Source organism: Rhipicephalus microplus, chromosome 8, assembly GCF_043290135.1.
Source record: "Rhipicephalus microplus isolate Deutch F79 chromosome 8, USDA_Rmic, whole genome shotgun sequence".
NCBI lineage: Eukaryota > Metazoa > Arthropoda > Arachnida > Ixodida > Ixodidae > Rhipicephalus > Rhipicephalus microplus.
Window position 1 is genome coordinate 108,793,834 of NC_134707.1, and position 27,207 is coordinate 108,821,040.

Here is a 27,207-nt window from a genome sequence, read left to right on the forward strand (position 1 = left end):
CGCGACACTCCCCATAAGGCAAATGTATCAGAATACGAACACACCATTCGTTGCTATCGCGGGGTTGTATTGATTGTGGCGTCATCTGTTGATCAAAGAGCAAAGTAATAAACGCTTTTGACTGCGTCCCAGCTGCGTGCGGCCTTCGGCAGCTTCCGAGAAGTGTGCGCTGGTTGGTGCCGTGGCTTCGCATTATTTTGTTTTGCTGCTCCGAGATCTCGCAATAACCTGGCGGCTACCGCATATTTGGCCATGGGCATCTCCCCTGTTTGGAAACGCGGTATCGCTTTTGACATGATTTGACAATTCCTACATTGTACGAGAGCATAATTTATTTCTTTAGATAAAGGCTAAATAAGTGTGAGTATAAATATGAAAATGAGTTGAATAATTTTCATTAAAAGAGTGGGTGGTTTTATTCAAAGCAGTGGAGCTTTTCCACGCATTCTGACGAGGAATTTTTTTTTTTCTATTAAGTTCCTGTGCAGTCCGTAGTTGCGTGCACTTAGCTGTTATTGCAAGGCCATGGATATTGAAACTCACGCTAAAACTTTCTCGCCCGGCAAAAATGCATCATGCCCGTGTGCTTAGATTTACAGGCCCACGTTAAGAGACCCCAGGTTGTCGACGTTTTCGGAGCACTCCACTATACGGCGTCTCTCATAATCGTAGGGTCGTTTTGGCATGTTAATTCCCAACAATTAATAATATTATTGTAGCTTTCTCGCGTACCTTGTGTACCACGTAGTAGTCATTTTGAATACTATTGTTTGGTAGTTTCACATTCGCAACCTACGTTAAGGTTTTCGGAGACGCCACCATCACCGTTTTTTCACGTGCATGCGCTGATAACACACAATACTCGTCGCTCTGGCATTTCGCTCCACCAAAATACTAATGCCGTTGCGGGGGTCGAACCCATGACCTTCGTTTCAGCTGCCGAGCACCACTCATTCGAAAAATGTGTGTCATAATAAGCATGAGTTTTCTTCACGCGCAGCTTGAGCCAGAAGGAAACTCATTTTCTATTCTCCATTCCGCGCCAGTCCTTCAATTTAGTGCTCATCCCACCACTTTATTATGCGCAAGTTCACTTAAACGAGATTCTCGATTACTTTTTTTAAGGGGCGAAGCTCTTTAAGACATGCGTCGTGCGTCTCCTGTATATAGCAGCCAGCTCTGGTTTTAGTCCTTGGAATGTCGGCTAGATGGCGGTACTTGTATATGATGATTATGTGATGAAATCATGCGATGTGGTGGTTCTTAGAGTGTTCACTATATTCACGGACGGATGGACAGGCATTCACACAGGCGGACATGTGGACAGACAGACAAATTAATGGACGGACGGATGGATGGATGGACGGACAGACGGACAGGCGCACGGATGGACGGATGGACAGACGGACAGACAGACAGACAGACAGACAGAGCGGCCAGCGGATGATTCACGGTTTACCGATAAAACCCTCCGGTGCTTCGCCCCCCTCATCATCATTCACTTTTTAAGTGTGAATACACTTTTTAAGCGACCCCAAACCATCCACCGCCGTCGGCGGCGTCCGCAGTCTTCTCTCTATCTTTAAAAGAAAGAGGACTTGGCGGGCCGCAGCGCGACGCTCTACCGAATAAGCCACGGACGCCATGCTGATATCGGTGTCAGTAACGCGCCTTATACCCCCTCCCCCTTCGCTCGCTCCTCCGCTCTCCTCGCTCGCTGCAGCTGCGTGCGCACTCCTCTCTCTCGCGTGCCCGCCTTCTCTCTCAGTCTCCCGTCGAGAGCTGGTCGTGAGGGGGAGTAAAGTTAAAATCCGTTGGCATTCGCCAGTGAGTTAACGTAAACTCACCCGTGTGATCAAATTGCGATTCCCAGGAACCATTACACCATAAAGGTACCATAGTGTGATTAATAAATATAATAGTGCGAATTAATACATACCCCTCATAGCATCACCCCGTGTATTCGCACTTAACCATGTTCACCCTCGGGGAAATGCTTGGGAGTTTGTTTTTTCTTCGTTTTTTTCTACAGCCAGCCCGGATAGAACTGTAATCTTCTTCGCATCCGGTGTGCGACCCTGGATGAACGCTTCCATCCGGATTTTCATGCGTCTCGTTGTAACGAGGATTAAAAAGGCCTGCTTAAGTTTTTAGAAGGAAAACTTACTTCGCATGCGCTTTGCGAGAAAAGATTTATTCTTGCGAGCCAGTACCTTCAGCTGCTTTTGAGAAATCATCCCACGCATTGCGAGTTTCATTGATGTATGTTTCAAAACAAATTGTTTAGGATATGGTGCCGTGTGTTTAGAACATGCTCGACGAATAAGTGTACGATGTACTCAACTATGGAAGGGCCTCGGGTGGCCCCGGTATACATCAATACAAGGGTGTGTTTAGAAAGCATGGTTGACTATTTAGAGCACTATATGCTTACCTATGGGAGAGCATTAAGCTCTCCCTTTGCATACGTGGATACACTGTACGATTTTCATACTGGATACATTTGAACGATTTTCAGCACCATACATGCTAGACTATGTGTTTGAAAAAATTTCTGATGATTCAGAGGATGATGTACCTCACTGTGGCAGAACACTAAGCCATCCCGGCAAAAACCGTAAGCCAAGCACGAATGTGCTTAGAAAAAGTGTTTAACGATTTAGAGTACTTGGTACTCTACAATGAGAGCTTGTCTAAAGCCGACATTGAACAACGAAAATTGTGTGTTTAGAAAACGTTGTGAACGATTCAGAGTATTTGGTACTCTAAAATAGGAGAGCATATAGCCATACCGTGGGCCTTATCTATCTATCTATCTATCTATCTATCTATCTATCTATCTATCTATCTATCTATCTATCTATCTATCTATCTATCTATCTATCTATCTATCTATCTATCTATCTATCTATCTATCTGTCTGTCTGTTTGTTTGTCTGTCTGTCTGTCTGCCAATCTATCTATCTATCTATCTATCTATCTATCTATCTATCTATCTATCTATCTATCTATCTATCTATCTATCTATCTATCTATCTGTCTGTCTGTCTGTCTGTCTGTCTGTCTGTCTGTCTGTCTGTCTGTCTGTCTGTCTGTCTGTCTGTCTGTCTGTATAGCCGCCTACGACTTTTAGCTCTCCTGGCCATTTCAATAATGGTATCGATATCAAACTTGGTATGGCATAACATGGCTGTATGAAAAACATATTTGATTAGTCATAACATGAAAATCATGACATGTATGTCATAAATTTGATAATTTACATTTTATGGCCCTGCAGCTCATGCGGTGGTTTCGTTCACGCGGTATGTTGTAAAACTGGTATGGTATGACATTATTGCATAGCGAACACAAGCGACAGATCCTAACATGAAAATCATGACATGCGTGTCATGTAACAACGCTCATGATGCGCTCCTGGTCGTTTCGCTACAGTCACATATACCGAATTTGGTATTACGGTACGTGAATAGATGACGAAGGTATGTGACTAGTGCAAGCATGATAATCATGAGATGCGTGTCATGTAACAACATGACTACATGCCACGCTCATGATGCGCTAACGGGTGTTTCGCTAGCTTCACTTACACCAAATTTGGTATTAGGGGACGTGAATGGATGACGAAGGTATGTGACTGGTGCAAGCATGATAATCATGAGATCCGTGTCATGTGAGAACATGACTACATGCCACTGTTAAGGTGCCAATAGATTTCGTTGTGACGCGGTACGCGTGCTCGCCGGCGTTCATTTCGTCGCGTCACGCCAGCGTTGCCACTTCATGCGCCGGTCCTGCCATACACTCGCAGGCGCGGGCCACGCTGCGTTGTTTTGACGCATGCGCGTTTCAACGCGTCCAGCGTCCCTCCGTCACGCAAAGAGGGAGGCGCAGTGTTGTCTGAATAACGCATCGGCGCGAAGTGCAGCATGGCGCATTTCACGCCGGTTGCCGTCGGGCCACGCCGACAGACACTTCATGTCACGCCTGGCATTGGACTGTAAGGATTTTAAGAAAAGCGCACCGCGAGCCCTTGCAGTGTGGTCGCGGCCACTGCGCATGCGTCGTAACGCGAGTCGGCGTTCTCGTTCGTGGCCCGCGCGCGGAAAATTCGAAATGGCGCGTGGTGATCGCGGCCCGCGCGTGAACCGCAAACGCCCGTTTCGAAGCTACGGCGTCACTGCGATCGTGCATATCTGTTTGCAGCAGGGCAAACGCTATTCTAAAACTCATATGGCGCCCGCTACGCCCACAACGCCCACAGCGCTTGCAAAAGGTATTCTAAAACTCTCTTATAAATGCTCGCGTTTCGCTAACGTAGCGTCGCTGTGCCCAGCGTATGCGCGCGTCAACGCTACATTGGAGTATATCGGGCCCTTCATGATGCGCTCGCGGCCGTTTTGGTAGCTACACACATACTAAACTTGGTGTTTCATTATTTCAATGGATTACGAAATATATGATGGGTGCAAACATGATAAAACTGACGCGCGTGTCATATAAGAACATGACAACATACCATGCTCATGGCGTGCTCGCTGCAGTTTTCCTAGTCCCACATATACTAAATTTGGTATCACGTGACGTGAATAGATGACGAAGGTGAACGACACATCTAAACATGCTAATCATGACACGGAAGTCATATATGGCATCATTTACCTCCACCTCGTAACGTTGTGCTGATTTTAAAATGACATATCAACATTTCTCATTCGTGCTTCGCATATCAACAATTCGCACTGTGATGCGTTTTGAAAAAATATTTGATGTGTGTGTAAAAAAGATGTTAACGATTTAGAGTACGATGTACTGTACTATGGGCGAGCACAAAGCCGTCCCGTGGGCCTTGCAACGTTCTTAGTGTTTAGAAAAAATGTTTAAGGATTTCGAGTACTTCGTACTCAATGATGGGAAAGCACTGACCCATCCCAACAAGAAACAAACGTTAACGACGGTTATGCAAGTCCCTTTCTTAGAGCTGCCAATTGATTTTATATACCTGTATTTGTCCAATTTCGGGAGGGACATGAGGCTCCAGCTGAATTATGTGGGCGAACCTGTGATGTGTTCTGGTTTCCATCTCTTTAACCTGCACGTCTACGCAAAGAATAAGCAAACAGTAGCTGAATAGCCTCAAAGTGGCTGATATTTAACAAACATCCCAGTTCCTTTAATCAAGCAAATGCCTCTACCTATCCAGCACGTAAGCATATTCATAACACGTACAAAGATGTTGCGGACGACAGGACAGTATGCGAGCCTAAAGCTACACTCGGTTAACTCGGGGTCGGAATACGCTCCTTACGTGATGATGCCATAACGCATGTGGCTTTTCCCTGGGGGTGAAATAGGGTAACGCCCAGTGATCCTAGAGGCTTTCAATTTAACTCTTTCATTCGAGGAGGTTTAAAAAAATTTTAGGGGCGAATATTCTTATGTCATGGGTCATGCTTCCATGATGTATGCAGTAGTAGTATTAGCAGTAGTAGTAGTAGTAGTAGTAGTAGTAGTAGTAGTAGTAGTAGTAGTAGTAGTAGTAGTAGGTAGTCACCTTTTGTTTAGTCCTTGCAATGTCCACTGGGTGGCGATACTTCCATATGATGAATACATGAATAAAAGGTGCGAGATGGTGCTACTTGTAGTGTTCACTAGATGAACAGACTGGTGAACAGGCAGACACACGGATGGATGTATGGACTAACACACGGAGCGTCGCACGGACAGACGGAAGCGCGGATTAACTGATGGACGCTTCAACCCTCTCATCATCAATCAGTCTGTGGATATGCTGTGATTTTTTTGACACCTTCTTGCTTTTACTGTCCGTGATGGTTATATATATACAGGTGTGTGTCAACTAACGTGATAAGGTGCATGCTTAGTGCCACCTACATTATTTAATCGCAATAGCTGAATACGATGCGTTCTTCGTCCGTATCCACAACGCACTCATCACACCTCCTAGGTTCCTCGAGACTCGAACCTCTGTTCGCGTCGACCGCGATTTACTTCGTGAATGGCTTTAACGCAGTAGTGTGGGGCTTGATGGAGACTAACCATCTGTGATTTACTGGTCAACTCAATTCTTTGCCATTATGCAGCCTGATTGTTCTCTGCTATCCTCCACAGTTCATTTTATTTCTGATTCAGCAACTACAACCACTTTAACTGTTCCTATTCACTCATTCATACATTCAGTTACTCCCCAATTGACACTTCACGAAAATTACGATGAATTGGAAAAGCAGTTGCGAGACCTGGCGTGACTCTGTGCTAAAATATTTGGTTGACCCGCAGAATGATGGTGCTCGATTCCTGCCCAGACCCTGACACATTTTCTTTACATTCGGCGTGTGAACAAACCTGATGATTGATATGTGGTGTTTAACGTCCCAAAACCACCATATGATTATCAGAGACGCCGTAGTGGAGGGCTTCGGAAATTTCAACCACCTGGGGTTCTTTAACGCGCACCCAAATCTGAACACACGGGCCTACAGCATTTCCGCCTCCATCGAAAATGCAGCCGCCGCAGCTGGGATTCGAACCCGCGCCCTGCGGGTCAGCAGCCGAGTACTTTAGCCACTAGACCACCGCGGCGGGGCGCTCTGCGGTGATCCTCGTGGGACTGTTTATTCAGCCCATCATCCTACACGCCTGCTGGTGTACGTTGAACACCAGCAGGCGAGTACCAGCAGGCGAGATCCCGCGACCTGCGGGTCAGCAGCCGAGTACCTTAGCTATCGACACTATCGACGGGATTTTGCTGCCGAAGTCGTCTTCATGCACCGCATATGTAAACGTATCTATGTATATGAAAACGCATGAAAGAAAAAAATCACAGCATACCCATGGAGTGAATGATAATGAATGGGGTGAGGCGTCCGTTCGTTCATCCTTCCGTGTGCCCGTTCGTCTGTGCATGCGTTCATGCATCCGATCACGATCGAGAATGCAGACGGCGCGTGGGTAACACCGACGAGACGCAAGCCAAGGAAGCCGAGCGCAAGCGTCTTCAACGCGCCCGCCGCTCTGCTCCATCCATGGCCCCCCAACAATCCACCACGTACGGCGACTATCCAGCAAACTGAGAGAGGCACTCGTTCATCTAGGCACTAGGCTCATCTAGGTTCATCTAGGTTCATCTAGGCACTTCATCTAGGAAATGAGGCAAAAAATGGTCATTCATTTCTTTTGCCTTCTTTTCTTTCTCGCCTTATCTTCTCTCGGTTACGCGTGAATAGTGACAACGTTAGGCTATAAGTAGCTTTGCCCCTAAAATAATTTAGAAAAATACTCCAGCGTGCGGAATCGAACGTCTGACCTTTCGTTCGTGAGTGCGCGGCGTTAGCCACTGGGCCACAAAAAAGCACATCCTCCAACGGTTAAACGACAACCTATTTATATCTACCACGGAGAAAATAGCATGTTTTCATTATTACCGGAGAGATGGCGCGATGAGCGCTCTTAGCGCAAAGGTCGCTGCCCAGCTCGTCGCAGTGGGCCGATGCGCACTCATCTCCCACGCGGGCATTGCTCCACGGAGGGAAGGGGCCTTATTCGCGCACTTATCCTGTGGTGGGGGCGGATCACACACTTTCGACTTTCACAGTAACGATTGTGTATAGTGGCCGGGCGCACGAAGTCATAGGGTTTAGGCGCACAGTGTTTGACGACGTACGTGACAGTATTGTGACATCATTCATGCCATGACCAGTGAGTCGTATTCGTGAAACCATCTTACTCTCCCATACAAATTTTGGTTTACCCAAGCTAAGGCGGTGATCAGGAGAGCACCCAGACGTAGGCTGATAGATAGATAGATAGATAGATAGATAGATAGATAGATAGATAGATAGATAGATAGATAGATAGATAGATAGATAGATAGATAGATAGATAGATAGATAGATAGATAGATAGATAGATAGATAGATAGATAGATAGATAGATAGATAGATAGATAGATAGATAGATAGATAGATAGATAGATAGATAGATAGATAGATAGATAGATAGATAGATAGATAGATAGATAGATAGATAGATAGATAGATAGATAGATAGATAGATAGATAGATAGATAGATAGATAGATAGATAGATAGATAGATAGATGGATGGATGGATGGATGGACGGACGGACGGACGGATGGATGGATGGATGGATGCCGAAAATGCTTGCAGTGCAAAAAACAATGTTTCGCGTTTAATACGTGCATTGAAAATTCACGCTTGAAGCAGTGGTCTAACCAGTTTTCACTCCTTTATTTCGGGTTTATACCTTTGCATGAACATAATTAGAATGCTCACCGGAAAGCGACAGACGCGGACAGAGTTACGAGAGTAGTCGTAATACCTGTCCTTTCGGGAATGCTTGTTCACGGTGGTGATGCTTCGGCGCAAGCTCACCGAATGAAAAGCTTCCGCGTCGGCGAAAGAAGTCATGCAACTGTAAGACACCAACTGAATACACGACGAGGGACAGCACTGAACTGGTGGCCGCGAAGACATCTTTAGGCATGCTCTGCAGCGCTAGTCGCTTGTGGCGGGTAGTAAATGTGGTAACACGTGGCACACTCCGCAAGTTAAGCTTCATGCAACCAATACTTTCATGTTTTATTTACTGCTTATGCTTCGCCTAAACAGGCCTATACAGGAAGAAATAATGAATGCATACGCCAATTTCGCAACAGCGTAACAGAAGCATAGTTGTCAGCTCCAGCCCAGTGTTATGCGACGATGTCCTAATACACTAATCAGAGCAAAAAATAGCAGAAAGATGGCATTGTTACATTTATCTCAAAGAAATCTCAGTGTCATGGTGATTTTGAAAGTGTAAAAATGAAGGAATTTCAAGGAGGTACACATTTTTAAATTGCCCGATTTCCGTGGTGAATGCCTCTAGGATTTAACAATAATGCGTGCACGTGGCACAGCGTTTCATTTTCTTTATTATAGACGGAAATAACCGTTCCATAAAACACGATTACAACGTTTTAAACGAAGGCTGTCTTTCTTAAACGCGTAGCTCCTCTTAGTCTAACCTTGTCCCTCGCGTGGTGTAACCGAGAGCAGCGGAGACGTGAAATCGGTCAGGAAACACTGGTGTTTAGCAGTAAAACATACAGAAAACGTAGACAAACAGTTGGAAGACATAACGAAGAAAGACAGGTTGTTCGAAACAGTCGGTTCCAATTAAGACATGAAAGTGATAAATTCCTTAATAAATATACTTCAGGATATCCATAGAAAATGAATGGATGGTGCATAATTCAAAAGTAAAAGATAGCATGTTCCAGGGTGTTATACACGGTCGTGTTGTCGTGAATGCGACGATCGGACACGCATTCTGAGTAAATGCTAATTAGTATACAAGCGTAAACTAAAAGAAAGCCTGGGAATCATCCGAATCCCTCACCTGTGGTTATACAGTAGTGGTACACTCGCACCGTGACGTTCGTCTGCCCTGGCGTATTTCTTGGGTTCACTTCGTGTTTCGTCGCCCGGCCGAGCTCGATATCGGAGGCAGGCAACGTGGAAAGCAGCGCTTAGATGTGTTGCGTTCCGCCAGGTGTCAGAAAGCCCTGCAGTTGCTCAAAAACATCTGCACTGTCACAGAAATGGTTAAACCGATTTTCCTTAATTATTCCTAATCAGAATGGGTTTATATTTAAGATAAAACTTCTAACATATAACTGCTAAACATTATATAACTGCAAACTTGAATGAGAACTATAGACTTCATAGCACTTTTTTTTTTCAGAACACTTCTTTTCTGAAAATATCGAAAAACCTGAAGAATTTTTTTTATTGGAAGTGCTTCGAAGAGAAATGAGAATGTCATTTGCTTCTCGTTCTACTAGTAACTAAGTCACCATTTTCGTAAGTGACGTTCGGTTTATTGTGCCAGTGTCCTTCGCACGTCCTGCAATATTTCTTTTGCGGATATGAAAAATGTCCCTCTTTTCTCTTGGCAACCGGCCCGTTATCAAACTTTTCCGGTTGTAACGTGCGCTGCAATTCACATCGGCTGCCTATTTCGCCTAGTTATTTTATCGATAAGCTGCTTCTATGCCATTCGTTTTTTTTTTTTTAACTCAACCTGTCTACTTAGACATGGATAGGCAAGTTCCTTCCTAATCTATTTTTCTTTCTTTTTGCGGAGCTTTATCCCCAAAAAGAATAATCGAGGGGTGACGCTTCGCTCGAAGTTTTGTCTTCCAGACGAGAGTGCTGTTTTCTTTTCCTACCATGATACTACAATTGTGTTCATGCCCCTTGTGCCACTAAAGCCTGCTCGATGAATTTCACTAAAGCTTGCTCGAGTTTTTGCACTCTTGGGAAAAAGACCCGTAATACGGAGAGATTTTTTAGAACCTTAAACTAATTAATTGGGCAGTAGTCTTGTTTCGAAAATGCAATTAATTGCGGCTTCCGGAAACACATTCAGGAAACATGAATTTATATGGAATATCCCATTTTATTCAAGGGCATCGAAAAGAAACAAGTATGAATAGCAAATAACGAAAACCACCAAATGCTCTACAAGAAGGAATAGCTTCTACCTATTAGGCGTTTAAATGTCTGGTTGCCATGGGGCACGAGAAAGGTGACTAGTAAAGGCTTGCATATGTTGTAAAAAAATTGAGGGACTCCTGGGCGTCACCTTTAAGAGTTGAACGCAATATTGATAATCTGTTCCTATGGCGTACATTTAAACACTTAGTGTATGAAATCTTTTCGAACTTGCTATACACCCACGTGGATTTAAGGGTGCATTATAGCGTGTGTGTCTTTGTAATGGGTGACTGGCTTTAAACAATGAAGTTATTGTGGTAATCTTAATATCTGACGTCCGATGACGATGTACGCTTGTACCACACATTATTACGGCAGTATTTCAGGTTTTATTGTGAAGCACATATGCAGGACGCGTGTGTTTGATAAAGCATTATGTTGCTTTCGCTGCATTTCCAAGCAGATGAAGTTATTTGTACTGTACTCACAAGTCAAAAGCACAAGTATGGCTGTGGTGTAGAACACCCACTTGTCACCCGAAAGACTGTGGTTCAAGCACCACTCTTTCTCGATTTTTTGGCCACGCAAAGATGGCTGTGCATTCGGTCACACAGAGATGCTGACTTTTCGCTCACAACCAATGGCGCCGACACCAGAATTTCTGCAAGACGAGCTCTTTGACGCTATAGCGTTATAAGTTTATAGTCACTATAAGTTTATAGTACAGTACGTGTTGAGAAGGCAACAAAAATATTCAACTCTTTCGACGTCAAATCACTGACTTGAATTTCACAGAATCTCCTGTTTTTGTTATTTCTTGATTATTCACGTTTTTACAAACACTGAAACACTGGTTGGGACATTAAATGGTATTCCTTTCTCAATATTTTGCCTCAAGTTGCATTAAACTCATAATTTTCGTAACAAAAGAAAAGCCCAGCAAAACAGGCCAGCTTTAAATGAATCACCCTGCATATTCGACACGGTCTCTGTTGGTCGCGTGACCCCAACTTGGTGGTCTAGTGGATAAGGTACTCTGCTACTGACCCGCAGGTTGCGGGATTGAATCCCGGCTGCGGCGGTTGCATTTTCAATGGAGGCGAAAATGCTGTAGGCCCGTGTGATCAGATTCGGGTGCACGTTAATGAACCCCAGGTGGTCGTAATTTCCGGAGCCGTCAACTACGGCATCTCTCATAACCACAGTGGTTTTGGGACGTTAAACTTTCCCTTCAATCAATCAATGTTGGACGTGTGATTCTCGCCACAGTATTTATGAACCAAATGAAATGGACTTGAGCGGTTCACTTGTCAATACCACAATATTGTTTTAATTAAACGCCGTTACAGATTTCGCGATAATTTTTGTAACGTGTGCTTTCTTAGAAGTCATATAAAGATGCGCGCACTGCTGTTATTGCATATAACCACCATCAATATACGTCGTTAACAGCCAAGATTCAAAGTCACGCACTCGCGCTTAGCAGTAAATCCGTTTGACCGCATATCTTGGTGTGACATTAGCGCATTTTGTGCGCCAGAAAATGCGGAACATGGCCTGCGTCTCCGAGAATCGAGTCACAGACCTCGAGCTAAGCGTCAAATGGCGTCAATGGTTGCGTGAAGGCGGCGTACAGTACGAACCGAGAACCAAAAGCGGACGTTTACGAGTAAAACTAATTAACCAACTTCCGCAACGTAAACAACTACTGACGTGATTGCGCGCCGGTAACCGGTTGAGTGCCCACTCGGCGTTAATGATGGTCATGCATGTTTGTGCGGGCACCGTAGTTTTGACCCGCACGCGAATACTGCGAGCAAGGCGTTTCGCTGCGCGACGAGTATAGTTTAGGCGGCAGCGTCTGCTGTCCTCTGTCGAAGGCGCTCGTCAGGTAAACAAAGGCACCAATCGACGCCTGTTCGCATCAGTGACGGCCTCCTGCCAAAAAGACCCGAGAGTCAGCACCTCCGCAGGAACCTCCGGAAAAGTTAGAGCACCTGTCTGCTAGCAAACCTCAATAACAAACTCTTCGCAAACAAATGTAAAGCCTAAAGAAGAAAAAATTGGGGGACCCCCTAAGCTTCGCCTTTAAGAGCTGAACGAGATAGCAAAATCCGGACCCTAGTGCGCCCTTCAACAGCTAAGTGCATACTTAATGATATGTTTTGGTACACACAAACACATACACACGCACACGGTAGATTGTACTAATGCGCGCGTGTGAATGGTACTTATAGGTTTTAGATGCGGAGCATCTAATACTCGAGGCTTGTAGTGCGGCGCCGTCCGCAAGCTTCCTCCTCCTTCTTCCACCATCTGTGCATCCCTTCCTCCTCTACACACCGCGCGCGCTTCACTCCTCCACCATCTGTGCACCCTTCCTCCTCTACACACCGCGTGCGCTTCTCCTCTTCACGAACATTCGCTAGCTGTATAATGTAGCGCGCATGCGCCGTCACGCTTCGAGAACATCGGCAGCTGACGCGCGCGCATGCGCCGTCGCGCTTCGAGAACATCGGCAGCTGACGCGCGCGCATGCGCCCTTGCGCTTCTCCCCCTTCTCGAACATTCGACAGCTGACAGTGCATGCGCCGTCGCGCTGTATATATACTCAAGGTCGGTGCTCGCTCGCTCAGTTGCCGCTCGTCGGTTGGTTTGTACGGCGCGTCGACGTCCGAGGTCGCAATGATCGACGTCCCTTCGACCAGCACCGGCCAAAGTGTTGGCGGAACCGCAACCAAGTCGTCGTCCGAAGACAAGGCAGCGCGGAGAAGAGCTCGCGACGCCGAACGTAAACGTCGGCGTCGAGCGGAAGATGCTCAACTTAGAGAACGTGAAGCCGCTGAGAGACGTCAGCGTCGAGCAGCAGCACCGGATTCGGCCGCTTTGAAACGTAAGCGTCGACAACGCATGCACTTTACCAACCAAAAAGCCATCGTGCTCAAAGTTCGTCGCAATAAATAAACACCGCCCTTTCGCATACGTGTCGTACGTGTTCACTCATTTAACACCCCTCCTACAACCACGTTGACGAATTTAGCCAGCGACCCAAGTAAGTCGCAATTTAACACCCCATTTCACAACCACGTAAACCAATTTAGCCATCGACCCACGTAAGTCGCACTTTAACACCCCGTTAACCAATTATATGCTCCGCATCCTCCTCAGTGTTCCCCCGAGGGAAGCTGCGGGCAATTTTTTTTATCTAAAGCAAGAGTCGCGTGGCCTCCAAGATACACACCGCGCGCTCGCTATCTTGCAGGCAATAAAGATCCTCACAATGCCTCACAGATGGCAGCACGTTATCTAGCGTTTGCTGTTTGATCAATGTCTCTGAAAAGGTTTGACATGGTTTCCGCTAGATGGACGTAGTTAATTGTCCATTTTTAGTGCTGTTTGAAAGTTCCTGAGTGTTTTTAGCGGCGATGGCTGAAACATATGCAGGCCTTTTCTTTACGTAGTTTGATGGCCTCCCAAACGCGCCTACAAATCACCGAATTGGCTTGTTTTCGTCACGACACCTGTCGAACAATATACGTTAAAGAGACTCCTTCCACTACATGGCATTTACGTAGTTTTTTTTTTCCTGAAACAGATTCAAGTAACCTCGTGGCTTTGTGGTAAGACACCTGATAGCCACGCGAACGGCTTGGGTTCTATTCTCAATGGAACCAATTTTTTTTCTGTCTTTTCAATTGCTTCTTTCTCGATTTATCGCTGACAAGCAACGGCGCCGACGATGATGGGGGGATTTCTGTGACACAAGCTCTCTAACGCTATCACGTTAACACACAGGTACGATCGGTTACAATTATGTTCATTTCCGTGCCTCTCTCGACGTCTATTGAGTCTGAGCCCACATTGCTTATAGCGGTTTGAAATATTACGACACAGAGAAGGGGTCTCCAACACAAAACCAGCGAAGCTTCCGCTAGCAGCCCGAGGAGCTCATAATTGTCTTCGTCCCAGATTTTGTTGTTATTATCGCAATATCGATGGTCATGAGCTACTCAAACACGTCTGGTACAAAGATATTTCAATTGGATTCACATGCGGTCAACTGTGCAGAAACAAAAGCTTGTATCAAAAGCACTGTATGAAGAATTGGTATCCAGATTTTATTCTTGAAATCAATGTCATTATGTTGCTCGAAACTTTACCTTAAGTGCACTGCACAATTGACCCACATGTAAAATATTGGGCATAGACTGTATATAAATGGGAACGTTAGTTGAGATTTCCAACGTGAAGAAAACTTCGCTAATATTTAATTGTTATATGATTAGCAGTGCCTATATACGAGCGCAGGACCAACATAGCAAACAGAAAAGGTTGGCGCTCTCTGTCCTTTCTTTGTTCCTCTCTTTAATAGCCCTCATAAGCTTTCTTAATGATGTTCTACCAACATGCGAACCCCTTTGTTTCATCTGTTATGTAGCACCGCCACGGTAATATAGTGACTAAGGTACTCGACTGCTGACCCAAAGGTCACGGGGTTGTATCTCGGCTGTGGCAGCTGCATTTTCGATAGAGACGGAATTGTTCTAAGCCCGTGTGCTTAGGTTTGGGTACACGTTAAAAAAGACCAGGTGGTCGAAATTTCCGGAGTCCTCCACTACGGCGTCTCTCATAATCATATGGTGGTTTTGGGACGTTAAACCTCACATATATATCAATCATCTGTTAAGTAGGTATTATGTAGCATCCACTGCCTTGCTAACGGCTATTCCATTCGGGAGTCATTGAGTGGAGAATCAAAGATAATTTTGATGCTCCCTGATATTGACATCTGTTCTTCAATGACGGAAGGAGAAAGAAGAAATCAATTTCAGTTGAAAAGGAACGAATCGCTGCGGCCCCGCCCAAGGAGGTAAAATTGCGAACACGATCGGACACCCTGGCTTACGGAACAATCAACTCGTTCCATTGTCACACAAATCTCCTGACATTCGTCAAGCTTCCAGTGTACGTCCATAAGGTGTTAATTCAGCAGCGACTACACTTGACCGTCGTGTGGGACGCCTGCCACGGGGCAGCCTGCACAGACAAACGGAAGGACCTGCACAGACAAACGGAAGGACGGCGCGCGATAGAAAAGTAGCGGTGATTACCGCAATTATCCGGAGCGTTTGCCTACGCTCTCGGTGCACACAGAAGCGCAAGGACGCCTTTAAGTGTGCTTTCCTTCGGCGTCTCGAGAGAGCGCAGCAGAAAGGGCTGAGAGAGGAAGGAGGTTGTGCAAGGACGTTGGGGGAAGTGCGGCGGAAGCTGCATTCACTCATGTAGCGAGTTGGATATCCGAGACTCGCTCGAGTGTAAAGAGAATGAAAACACCGGCTGCGACGAGATAAACGCGAATTACTAAGCGAGTACTTCAATTGTGTCCTTTCCTCAGTGTGCATTGTAGCTTCAATACAACCAAATTCAAGAGTAGGCGTTCGCAAACAGAGCGGGACAGCCATGTTGATGTTCAGCGAACAAGCACGCAGATTATCGACCACGTTCTGACAATGCTACTGAGCGCAAGACAGAACGCGGTACAGAAAGAAAGGTACGCACGGCACGAGCAGAATAAATCAATGAGAATTTTTCGTTTATCGATTTGAGTAAGGAGTAAGCAAATGTACTGTTCTCTGACTTTCATTCTCTTTGTGCTCAGTCTTTCCTTTCGCTCAGTAATGTTGTCTTTGTGCGACAACGAAGCCCTCGACGTGTCTAATCAATCCTTCCCACAGAAATCTTCATATCGCCTGTTCTTTTAAAAATGACTATTCGAGGATATTTTACGACAGCAGCCACCCCACCACCACAGTCATACGAAGTATCCTGTGATATACGAAGTGATGTATGTAAAGTAATCTTCAGAATGTGGAATAAGTTTGATCAAAGTGAGTTCGCAGGAGAGAGAGAATATGATAGTGGTTGAGCAGTGTTACTATTGAATGTTGTGACCGTTCCTCTCAGCTCTACGCTGACAGATTGGCCTTGTGCTTCAGAGGATGCTCGTATACTGAACTTGGGATTGACAACTGCGCCTGCCAATGCTCGATGGGTAGTAAGGATGTGAAGGTCATCCAAATGTTTTGCCCCAGTTTCCATGTCATCTGCAAGAAAACAGCCCGAAACAGCTGAATGCACCGTTTAGTGCTACTCCACATACACGATATTCTGTTTAGACGATCTTAATCATAGTGGCATGAACTGCTACGTTACCGAAGAAAAATTGCGTAGTTCGCTGTACTTTGATTGACATTTGCCACCAAGACCACCACCCCAAGCACACACAAGATATTGTGCTAGTACCGTTAATCACAATGCTGCCTGTATTTAGGTATAATAAGACAGAAACGCAGTCATTTTAATAAAGTAAATCCACTAAGGTTGGCTGATTGCGTTCTCGTAAATTACACTTTAATTTTCCTGGAGCAACAATCCCAAGGGACTCTCAGAAGTGCTCTGTTGTGTGTGCGTGTATCTCTTCTTAGTCTCCCCAAGAATCGGTGCGCTATCGAAATTGAAGTAATCTGAGTTCTAGGTTTACTCATGCAACTCAAGAACAGCGCAAGTGCACTTACTTTAATCGCCAATGCGGAGATGCTTGGCAAGCCCGTGTATCTTGAGAAGGAAAAAGTGAAGCAACGGTCAACGTGCCCAGAAAAATCCATTCGAATTCTCTCGTAGCCTTGTGCCAAAAAGATATGTCCATTCCTGTTCTTGGCCGTTTCTCTAGCAGGTTGGATTCTGAACAACCGAATTCCCTTAGTTCTTTTGTGCCTCTATGTTAGCAATTAGTTTCCTGGTCATGCGAAGGTGACATAGCCATAAGAAAAAAGGCTTCGAAAACTTTGGCGTTGTTAGTATGTTGATCGGGAAGCGAGAACAATATTCAATCGGTCCCCTAACGCAATGCTTTTTCAGAAGACACTATCTGACAATGAAAGAGTGGCTCATCTCACGCATGCACACGACAGCTTGATTAGTTACAAAGTACAGACGGACGCGTGCCTAAACTACGAGATGATAGTTAGGCACGCCACAGTGGAAAACTCCGTAAAATTTGACCATCTGGTGTTTTTAACGCGCACTAACATAGCGCAGCATGCATAGGTCTCTCCATTTAAATGTGACTGCCATGGCCGTGAACCAGCGAAGTCTGGGCCAGCAACCGGGTGCCGTACCTGCTAAACCACCACGGTATACTATATAGTGGGTTGTAATGAGGTTAAAATACAACGTGCTGCATGACATCGAGTGGTGAAAAGTGCCGCTGTTCATTATAAATAGAGAACTTTACTATTGATAGCTTCGTTATAAGCAGGTTAAGGTGTAAAACTCACTGAAGTCGCGATAAATAAAACGAGAGAGATATAACTAATTTATTCAAAGAACTTGATACTGCATGACTATTTGACAAACCCTGCACGTGAGTTCAGGGCTCCATTCAAAACCCGATGTCCCAGCCGCTGTGCGCACTCTGACACTCGGGACATGTTTTCGCAAAAATTTCTTACGCAAAAAATTTTCTGAGGACCATATTTTATGCAATCACGAAGGGAGGCACACGGTTCGCACAACAGGAAGACGAATCGGAGAGTGTTCTTACGAATGAGAAGGTTGGTGAATTCAACCCCACATCCTGTAGTTAAAATATTTCCCGCTAGGAGCCTTGGTTGCGTGAAAAGGTGTTGGAGTTGTAAAGCTTGCGATCGTGAGCGTAGAACCACAAAAATAATTATAATAAATTAGCTGACATATACAAACACACGCTGTTGTGTCAAATAAGAATTCGTTACCGCAATTGACAAATCTTGCTATAAGCTTCTTCCAGGAGCCATTATCAACCGGCTGTCTCTTGCAAACAGCTGGCCGGAGCGACTTGAACATTTGTCGCGCAAAAGTGTCACGAGAAAAAAGAAAATATGTCGCTCATTCTAATCAGCCGGTCGAGTTAGCGTTAATCTCGATGTCACCACAGGAGGTAGGAAAGCAGCTGTTTACGATTCAAGCACGATGCAGAGCGAACACGCGAAAAACACGCTGCATAAGGTGAGTGGCACAACTGGCGAAACGCCCCACCATGGTGGTATATAGAGGCTAAGGTACTCGGCTGCTGACCCGCAGGTCACGGGATCAAATCCCGGCTGTGGGGGCAGCATTTTCGATGGAGGCGAAAATGCTTCAGGCCAATGTGCTCATATTTGGGTACACGTTAAAGAAGCCCAGGTGGTAGAAATTTCCGGAGCCCTCCACTACGGCGTCTTTCATATTCATGTGGTGCTTTTGGAACGTTAAACCGCCCCATATCAATTAATGTGTAGTCACATATTTAACTGAAAACAACCTCCTCTCCCAAAATCAACATGGCTTTCGTGCAGGATTTTCAACAGTCACGCAGTTGCTGGGGTTTACGCATGACATCGCTTCGACTTTAAACGATCGCGGTCAAGTGGACGCCATTTTTATTGACTTCTCGAAAGCGTTTGACACTGTTTGCCACAATAAACTCCTCCTCAAATTAAAAGCCTTTCTGCGCGGCACTCACGGCATTCGCTTGTTATCTTGGCTTTCAGATTACCTAAATTTAAGGCAGCAGTTTGTCGCGTTTAACAATTCGCATTCGTCATCCCTCCCTGTCACATCAGGTGTGCCGCAGGGCTCGGTCCTTGGGCCTCTTCTTTTCCTAATTTATCTCAACGATGTTGTCAAAATAACAAAAAATACAAAGGTCAAACTCCGTCTATACGCCGACGACTGTGTCCTCTATTCTTGTATTAGTACCTCCCGTGACCAAATACAGTTAAATAATGTTTTTTCTTCTTTCCGTACCTGGAGCTCAACGTGGCAAATGGCACTAAACCTTAACAAAACGGTAAGCATGACATTCACAAACAAGAAGGAACCCCTACGTTTTTCCTATGGCCAGAACATGAAGCATGTCAACGAATACAAGTATCTTGGCGTAACATTCTCACCGAACTTAAAATGGCCTAAACATATAAACCTAATCTGCTCGAAAGCGCTTCGAAAATTGGGCTTCTTGAAGCGAACGTTAGAAGATGCAACTCGCGGATGCAAACTAACAGCATACAAATCCCTGATACGGCCTGTTCTTGAATACGCCTCCGTTGTCTGGTCACCTCACTGCGCATGCGACATAGAACACTTGGAAGGTGTTCAAAAAAAAGCAATAAGATTCATATATAACCGTTATGATCACAATTTTTCGCCTTCGTCACACGCTGTACGTCTATCACTCAAATCACTTGAACACAGACGTACTTGCGAGCGTATCGGCACTTTACATAAAATCGTGAACAAGATAATCACCATTGACATGCCCTTTTCCTTTGCCAACTCCGTTGCAAACACTCCCAGGTCAAACCCCATTAACATCACACCCTTCATGCCATTTCTAGATTGTTTTAAGTTTTCATTTTTTCCTTTCACAGTGGAATTGTGGAATAATCTGGATGTTTCTCTCCGAAAGTTGCCTAACAATAGTTTTTTGAATGAACTACCAAACCATGTGTTTTGTTAGTTTAGTGTGTATTCACTGTTATGGAGCCACTCCTGCAATGTTTCGAACTGTGAGACAGCAGTATTTGTAAATAAAATAAATAAAAAATCGGCTGGCGAAACACATCGTTGAAGAATTTATATACGCCTTCTAGATGAAAGAGCGTCTACAGCAGTGATGGAGTGCTTGCACTTGTAGCGTTCCAGGGCAGGATTATTATCAAAAAAACACTTATTGCCCAGAAAGAAACTAAGAAAAGCACAGAAGTCCGTTCAAGCCGAGAGAGGCGCTTATGCATTCTTCCTCACAATGTCGTCTCAACACCGAATATAGCAATCAAAGAAATGGTAATAAAGAATCCAGACCAACGAAGCCGCTGAGGTGCGGCTATTGATAGGAGTACGTAAATGATGCGTCGACGTCCATTTCGAATGCAAGCGCGGCCGCAATTAAGCGGCTATCGTGCACGCGCTCGTGGTAGAGTGTGTGAGTTGAATGCCAGGGGTGGCGTGACGACGCTGTCAGTAGCCGCCGACGCGGTGTTAAATAGAACTGGTTCTCGGCGATCATCACACCACCCATCCACGTGCAAGCCACGTGGCACACCACGCCCTGCTTTCTCCAGTATCGTTTTTTGTCCAATCACTTCGCGTTTGTTCATCGAAGGACGGACGAAGTAAGCCCGTAGGCAAAAAAACGGCTGCCCGTGCAGCGCAGCATACGCAGAATAGCAATTCGTGCATCGCGACGCTCTGCCGGCAAGCTGCCTGTACTGCCACGGGGGGGGGGGGGGGGCAGTATTGGTTTTCGTTTTGTTTAAACGGGATGTCAGTTGTCACGCGACTTTTCGGGATGCCAATGCTGGCGACCTATCTAGGCCAACAATATCACTGGTAACTTGTTTTCATTCGAGTCAACTTGGACGGGCATATGTGGCAGTTTTGTTAGAGTAAATGTTCGACAATTGGGAGTACGATTTGCTCTACTATGAAAGAGTATGGAGCCGTCCCGGTATGGAAATAAGTGATTCGATTGATTGATTTGTGGGGTTTAACGTCCCAAAACCACGATGTGATTATAAGAGACGCCGTAGTGGAGGGCTTCGGAAACTTAGACTACCTGGGGTTCTCTAACGTGCACCCAAATCTGAGCACACGGGCCTACAACATTTTCGCCTCCATCGGAAATGCAGCCGCCACAGCCGGGATTCGATCCCGCGACCTGCGGGTCTGGTATGAAAAGAACAATACTGCTTGAAGCAAATGTTCAACCTAGTATGAGTACGATGTACTGTACTAACATATACATCAAAAGAAGAACTGCGTCAAATACATATTTGACAATTCAGGATAGCGATACGCTCTCCGAGAATGACAGCTCGTAAGGTGGCGAAGGGAAAGAAGCCCTGTTGAGAACAAATGTTCCATGATTTAGAATACGATGTACTCTACCTTGGAAGAGATTCCCTCGAAGTACCTTTCATGGCAGCGTAGTGCTGCTTCTGGGAGAGCAACATCGCCTGTTTAGAAAAAGTTCATTTACACTATGCACAATACAAAGGTTTCATATTATTCGAGAAAGATAGATGATAGATATGTGGGGTTTAACGTATTCGAGAAAGAGGGTACATACACTTCGGCACATCCATGTACCACGACAAACATCACTACGTTGCAAGGAAGGCACCATTGCTCTAATATCAATGTTGGCATACGTGTACACAAGAACTTATGCGATATCATGTTACAGTGAAGGGTAAAACGTTACAATAGATGCAGCAAAACACAATTGGTTACAAACTAAATCATGAATAAACTACTGAGCGGGCGCTGCTTAGCACCACGTCGGTCGAAAAATAAGTTTTACTCTTTCGTGTTCAACATTGACGATACGGCACGACGAATGCCGCAGGAAGTCGTGTTCCCTGAGGAAGAAAAGCTTCTCAGAGAGGAACGCGAAAATCTCTTGTATCATTCGGCGCAGTATCGGCCACAAAGCACGCCGGTGGCACTTCGCAGCCACGGCCTCGCATCGGTTTCGCCAAACGCTGAACAGCCCCGCAACTAATAAAAGAGCCGAAAAGGGCCCGCGAGGGAATCGGCCATCAGACACAAATTTTCGCTCACCCTACCCCTGAAAACCAGCAAGGATCATACGCCAAAAAAGGCCGGATACCACACATTCAATTGTCACTTCTCGATTGGTCTCGACCATGACGAAATTGGGACAAGTGGATGTGTGAACCACCTGTTATAGTTGCAACCGATCTCGAGTGAGAAGCAAGCTCTAGCCCAAGCACCAGATAAAGTCCCGGAGATGTACTGGCAACACTGCTGCAGTTATTGGTTTCCAAAGGCGGTTCGTTATGGATTGACTATGCTGGGGCACCAAGGGCCGTAGCAGGGTGGTCACTGTGTCCACCACTTTAGCTTCGACACCTCTATCTCTGGGCACGTAGCCTCCAACCGTCGGTGAAATGCCAGAAGGGCTCGATACAAAGATGGTAATTCAGTTGATTAGAGACCTTGGTTAATTTGGCTAGCCGGCAGGAAGACGCGTATTGACGGTCCCAGATGGTAGCGAGCCAGTGTCTGAGCGGGCGTACCTTAGTTGCTCCGTATTCACAGTAAAGGGCGGAGGCACAAGGTATCAGTCGTAACGACAACGTCGGGGAATGCAAAACCACCTCGATCTCGCGGCTGAGCTAATGCAGGACGAGATAATAATTATGTGTCACCGGACCAAAAAAAAGCATTGATGCAAAGTATAATATATAGGCTAGCGTTGCAAGAGTTTTAACGATAGAGCTCTTACGTGACTCCGGCCATATTAAATGTGCAACTAAGCTGCGCAGTGAATCAATAAACATCAATAAAGTTATGTGACTAAAAGTGTCGCGTTTTTTTCTCTGCTGCGTATACTGCGTAAGGCTGTCAGTTTTTATTTCATTTTCAATATCTTGCTTGATGTTGTCTTTAAACGTTCTGCGCAAAACAAGGAAAATTGGCAGCATAATCACGGAGTGAGTGTTGGAGAGTGGGGCGATGCATTCGTCCGTCCACTCGTTCTTGCTTCCGTCCGTCCATGCGTTTGTCTGGGTGACTGTTCATGCGTCCATCCGCCCGCCCGTGCGTGCGTCTGTTCGTGCGTCCGTCCCTGCGTTCGTCCATGCATCCGCGCCTGCGTGCGTTCATGCGCTCATCTATGCATCTGTCTGTGTGTCCGTTCGTCCATCTATTCAACGCTCCAAGTACCACCATCACGCATCTTCGCATCTTTTCATCATATATTCCCCATATAGAAGCGCCGCCATCCAGCGGACATTCCAAGGGCTAAACGAGAGGTGGCACACGTACACTTTCTTACGGCTTGCGCTTCGGGTCTACTTCCCACCTTCAACCACCTTGAGTTCATGGTATATACTAGTTCACTGTATTCATGGCACTGCGGCCCAACGTTCGCTAAACCTTTCCAAAACCAAGGAGTTTACGCCCAGCGAGCATAACGTAGCAATCTTTTCCTGTCAAATAGTGCTCAATGTACATGCCAATGGCTGCTAAGGGAAATGAGAGACAGGAGAACTCGGCTTTTACTTTTTACGGCTTGCGCTTCGTATCTACTTCCCACCTTTAACCACCTCTAGTTCATTCATGGTATATACTAGTTCATTGTATTCATGGCACTGCGGCTCAACGCTCGCTAAACCTTTCTAAAACTAAGGAGGTTACACCCAGCGAGTATAACGTAGCAACCCTTTCTTGTCAGACAGTGCTCAAAGTACATGCCAATGGCTGCTAATGGGGTCGCAACGTGCGCGATAACTAAAAGCCGAATGCTCCTGTCTATCATTCCCCATTAGGAGCCATTAGCATGTACATTGAGCACTATTATTTATTGATCCATGACGCACAGAAGAAATCTCTCACCGGCACCACTTTGGAGGTCAAAATGTTATAACTGTTGCATACTACAACGGCTACGAGGGACGATAACGTGTTGCTATAAAGAGCATCGCCCCTAATAATGATTATACGTGCCATGCATTCTTCTCTACGTGTGACTGCCGCCTATTCGCCAACTCGATATTGAAGAAGATATAGTTGTGGATATAAACGCGATTCTTACATGTGTGCCACTTTCAGTACTAATACAACCAACGCGGAAATCCTTCGGGCTAACGAACCATGTGGTGTAACTGGCAGCCAGTTTTGGACCGCTTAATAATTGCTCTCACAAGTTGACCCTTGCCTTTCTCGAAAAGAAATCGAAGGCAAGACTCATCTTCCTTTTTGTCTCATTCAGTGTACCGATATCCTCCCCTCCGTAACTCCAAAAGCTTTTTGCATTTAACGTGGATTTGTAATGCCGCCAAGATCAGAAGCGATGCGAAGTTACGGTGCCTTGCGTAGTACTCCACTGACTCCGTGATTGGCACCTGCTTCACCAAGCGACAAAGCCTTTGGACTGCGTCATCATATGATGTTGCATCATTTGTCTTCATAATTGATTGATTGATTGATATGTGGGGTTTAACGTCAAAACCACTATATGGTTATGAGAGACGCTGTGGCGGAGGGCTCCGGAAATCTGGACCACCTGGGGTTCTTTAACGTGCACCCAAATCTGACCACATGGGCCTACAACATTTCCGCCTCCATCAGAAGTGCAGCCGTCGCAGCCGGGACTTGATCCCGTGACCTGCGGGTCAGCAACCGAGTACCTAGCCACTAGACCACTGCGGCGGGGCTTGTCTTCATAATTCGTCCTCTATGACACCACAAATTTTAGTGGAAATGTTACGCCGTGATGATGTCATACGACGTCATTATGACGTGTTGATCATTTCTTCCGGCACTCGAGTGTATGTGGATAATTCTTGACGTTCGATAACAGATTCAGGGTTCTGTCATCAATAAAAAAAACATGACTGATGACTCAGTCATAGGAATCGGTAAAACACGAAAGTAAAAGATGTCCTTACAGACCCGGGCTGTTTATTGTTTACTGAACATTGATACACTAGAGTTTACGCAATGTCTAGTTGTGTGGGACAACTATAACATCGCTGAACGTGGATGCGTTCATGTCGACGCTTTGTCATACAACTCCATCCTAACAACTAACGCCCATCATTAATGATTAAACAAACCCTAGAAGTGATAGATACTTGTGGTAGGTGTAGTGAATGGTGAAAGCGGAACCAGAGAAAGCGATGTGACAGCCAGAAGAGCGTGGCTGATTGGACGCCAAACAAAGGCTAAGATCGCCTACTCGCAGCATGTTGGAGATATTGAACACCACTGCCTTACCAGAGGGAATCTCAGCGCGCGTTGCGCATTCTTTTTGGCCGGCCGCAATTATTGGCTGTAGAGCGGGAGTGGGGAACGTGCGAAACGAGAGGGCATCACAAAACTGTTTTTGATATGAACGGGTGCTATGAACGAAGGCGACGCATGTGGTAAGGTCGCCACCTGGGTATGTGTGTTAAGGCGTTGAGAAAATTGCATTTCTGCAATTGGAAGCGCGCCGAATGGAACAGATGCTTAGAAACGACGCGTTGATGGGAATAATTGCGGATTTCATGGTCACGATTCTTTACTGCAGCTCACAAGAAGGCTGTTGCAAATTTTGTAGAAGACGAGGATCGACATAATCACCATCGGGCATCAGAGCAGTGCATTTGGAATAAAGAAGAGGTCAGAACGGGTGGGCTTCGCCATGGGGACGGCACCTCGTCCTTTCCTCTACAAGGGCTGTGAGAGCACAGTGGTAGTTGCAAAAGCCGTATTTTTGTAAAGCGTTCGAAGTATGGGACGGTGGCGCAGTGAATTACGTGCCCGGCATCAGTCGTCGCGGACCCAGAGTTCACGGGTTCGACACCCCTTGACGGAACGTTTTCTTTGTGCTTTAATCGTGCGTATTTTTTCGGCGTCATTTGCGTGACGGAAATACGTCACAAAAGGCTCGGTTGACCCCGACAGAAACCGATTCCGTGTTAAAAATTGTTTGTTGGAAGGCGCGTCCACGATTATTATTAGTTCACGTGCCATGCTGATACAGATATTGTTCAAACAAAGCTTCTACTGCTCCCACAAAAGTCGTAAAGTCAATACTACTATTGGGATGCTTTCGCCCCTACAAACTTTGCCCACTCAAGTGACCCTATGAGGCCTATGCTAAAAAATACAGAATATATCTCTGACTTAAAAGACAAACGCACTTCCTTTTAAACCCAAATTAAAAACGGCAAGGAAACCAAATTATCTCTGATCAATCTGTTATCGCAATCAAATTCTTATTTATTTTCATCTGCTGACTCCCTCCCTGGGTGTCTCTCACACGGCCGAGTGCATGTTTGAGTAATTATTGAAAATTGTGTTGCATTTTAGGGAGGAGCATCAAAACCACTAAATTAAAGACCACCAATTTTCATTTATTTTGGCAAATGCAACATGCCGCCTGTTTTAGATATTGAATCACTGTCAAAGAAATCGAGCCTCCCGATGAATAGAAAGAGAGTTTATTTACAATAAGCGGCATCCCGACACCATGGTTGTGCTGCAGCGCGTTAATTGAAGACAAAAACTAGTTTGGTGGACGAGACCCAGCCGCGGCTTACTTGTGAAGACAGTGAAGGGCTACCACCAAGTATCTCTACGAACCTATACTGTCCGTGCTACCACTTGGTTACGGCATGCCTCGAAAACGAAGCGAAAAATTTGGTTTAAGTGAGTCTTAAACGTAGTCGAAATACATACCGGTCTATCAGGTTAGATCAAAAATTGTTTGATAAAAAATAAAGATAAAAAACGGTTTTTGGTTGGGCTGTGTTTTGTTGTAAATGAACCTTTTTTTCATTCATCGGCAGGCTCGATTTCCTTCAGGCTGTATCATCTGTGCATAAGCACATTGTTTATTATATCATTCATACATCGTCTTCTTTTTTGCAGGTGAGTCTACGCTAAGTTCATCTCAACTTCATTGCTACGCAGCTAAGGCGGCTCCACGAAGGCAAGTAAACACAAATCAACTGCACTAGGCTCTTGCTTATCAACACACGTAATAACCGAGTGGTCAATATTCGCTCGGGCGTCACTAGTCGATCATTCATGGAAGCAGCTTGAAAGGCTGCTTTTGCGCCAATGCCTCCTAGAAAAACTTCGGTGT

General features: G+C 45.5%; 1 protein-coding gene across 4 annotated transcripts in view; it reads left to right on the top strand.

Moving 5' to 3' along the window:
* LOC119163914 (prestin) overlaps positions 1-27,207 on the top strand; it is a 280,268-nt gene that overhangs the window by 38,915 nt on the left and 214,146 nt on the right. The window contains exon 2 of one of the 4 annotated variants that reach the window (XM_075872470.1): positions 26,991-27,051. The exons of the other annotated variants lie outside the window; for them this stretch is intronic. The gene's annotated coding sequence lies outside the window, so the exon portion shown is untranslated. The remainder of the gene's footprint in view (positions 1-26,990; positions 27,052-27,207) is intronic. 4 annotated transcript variants of the gene reach the window in all.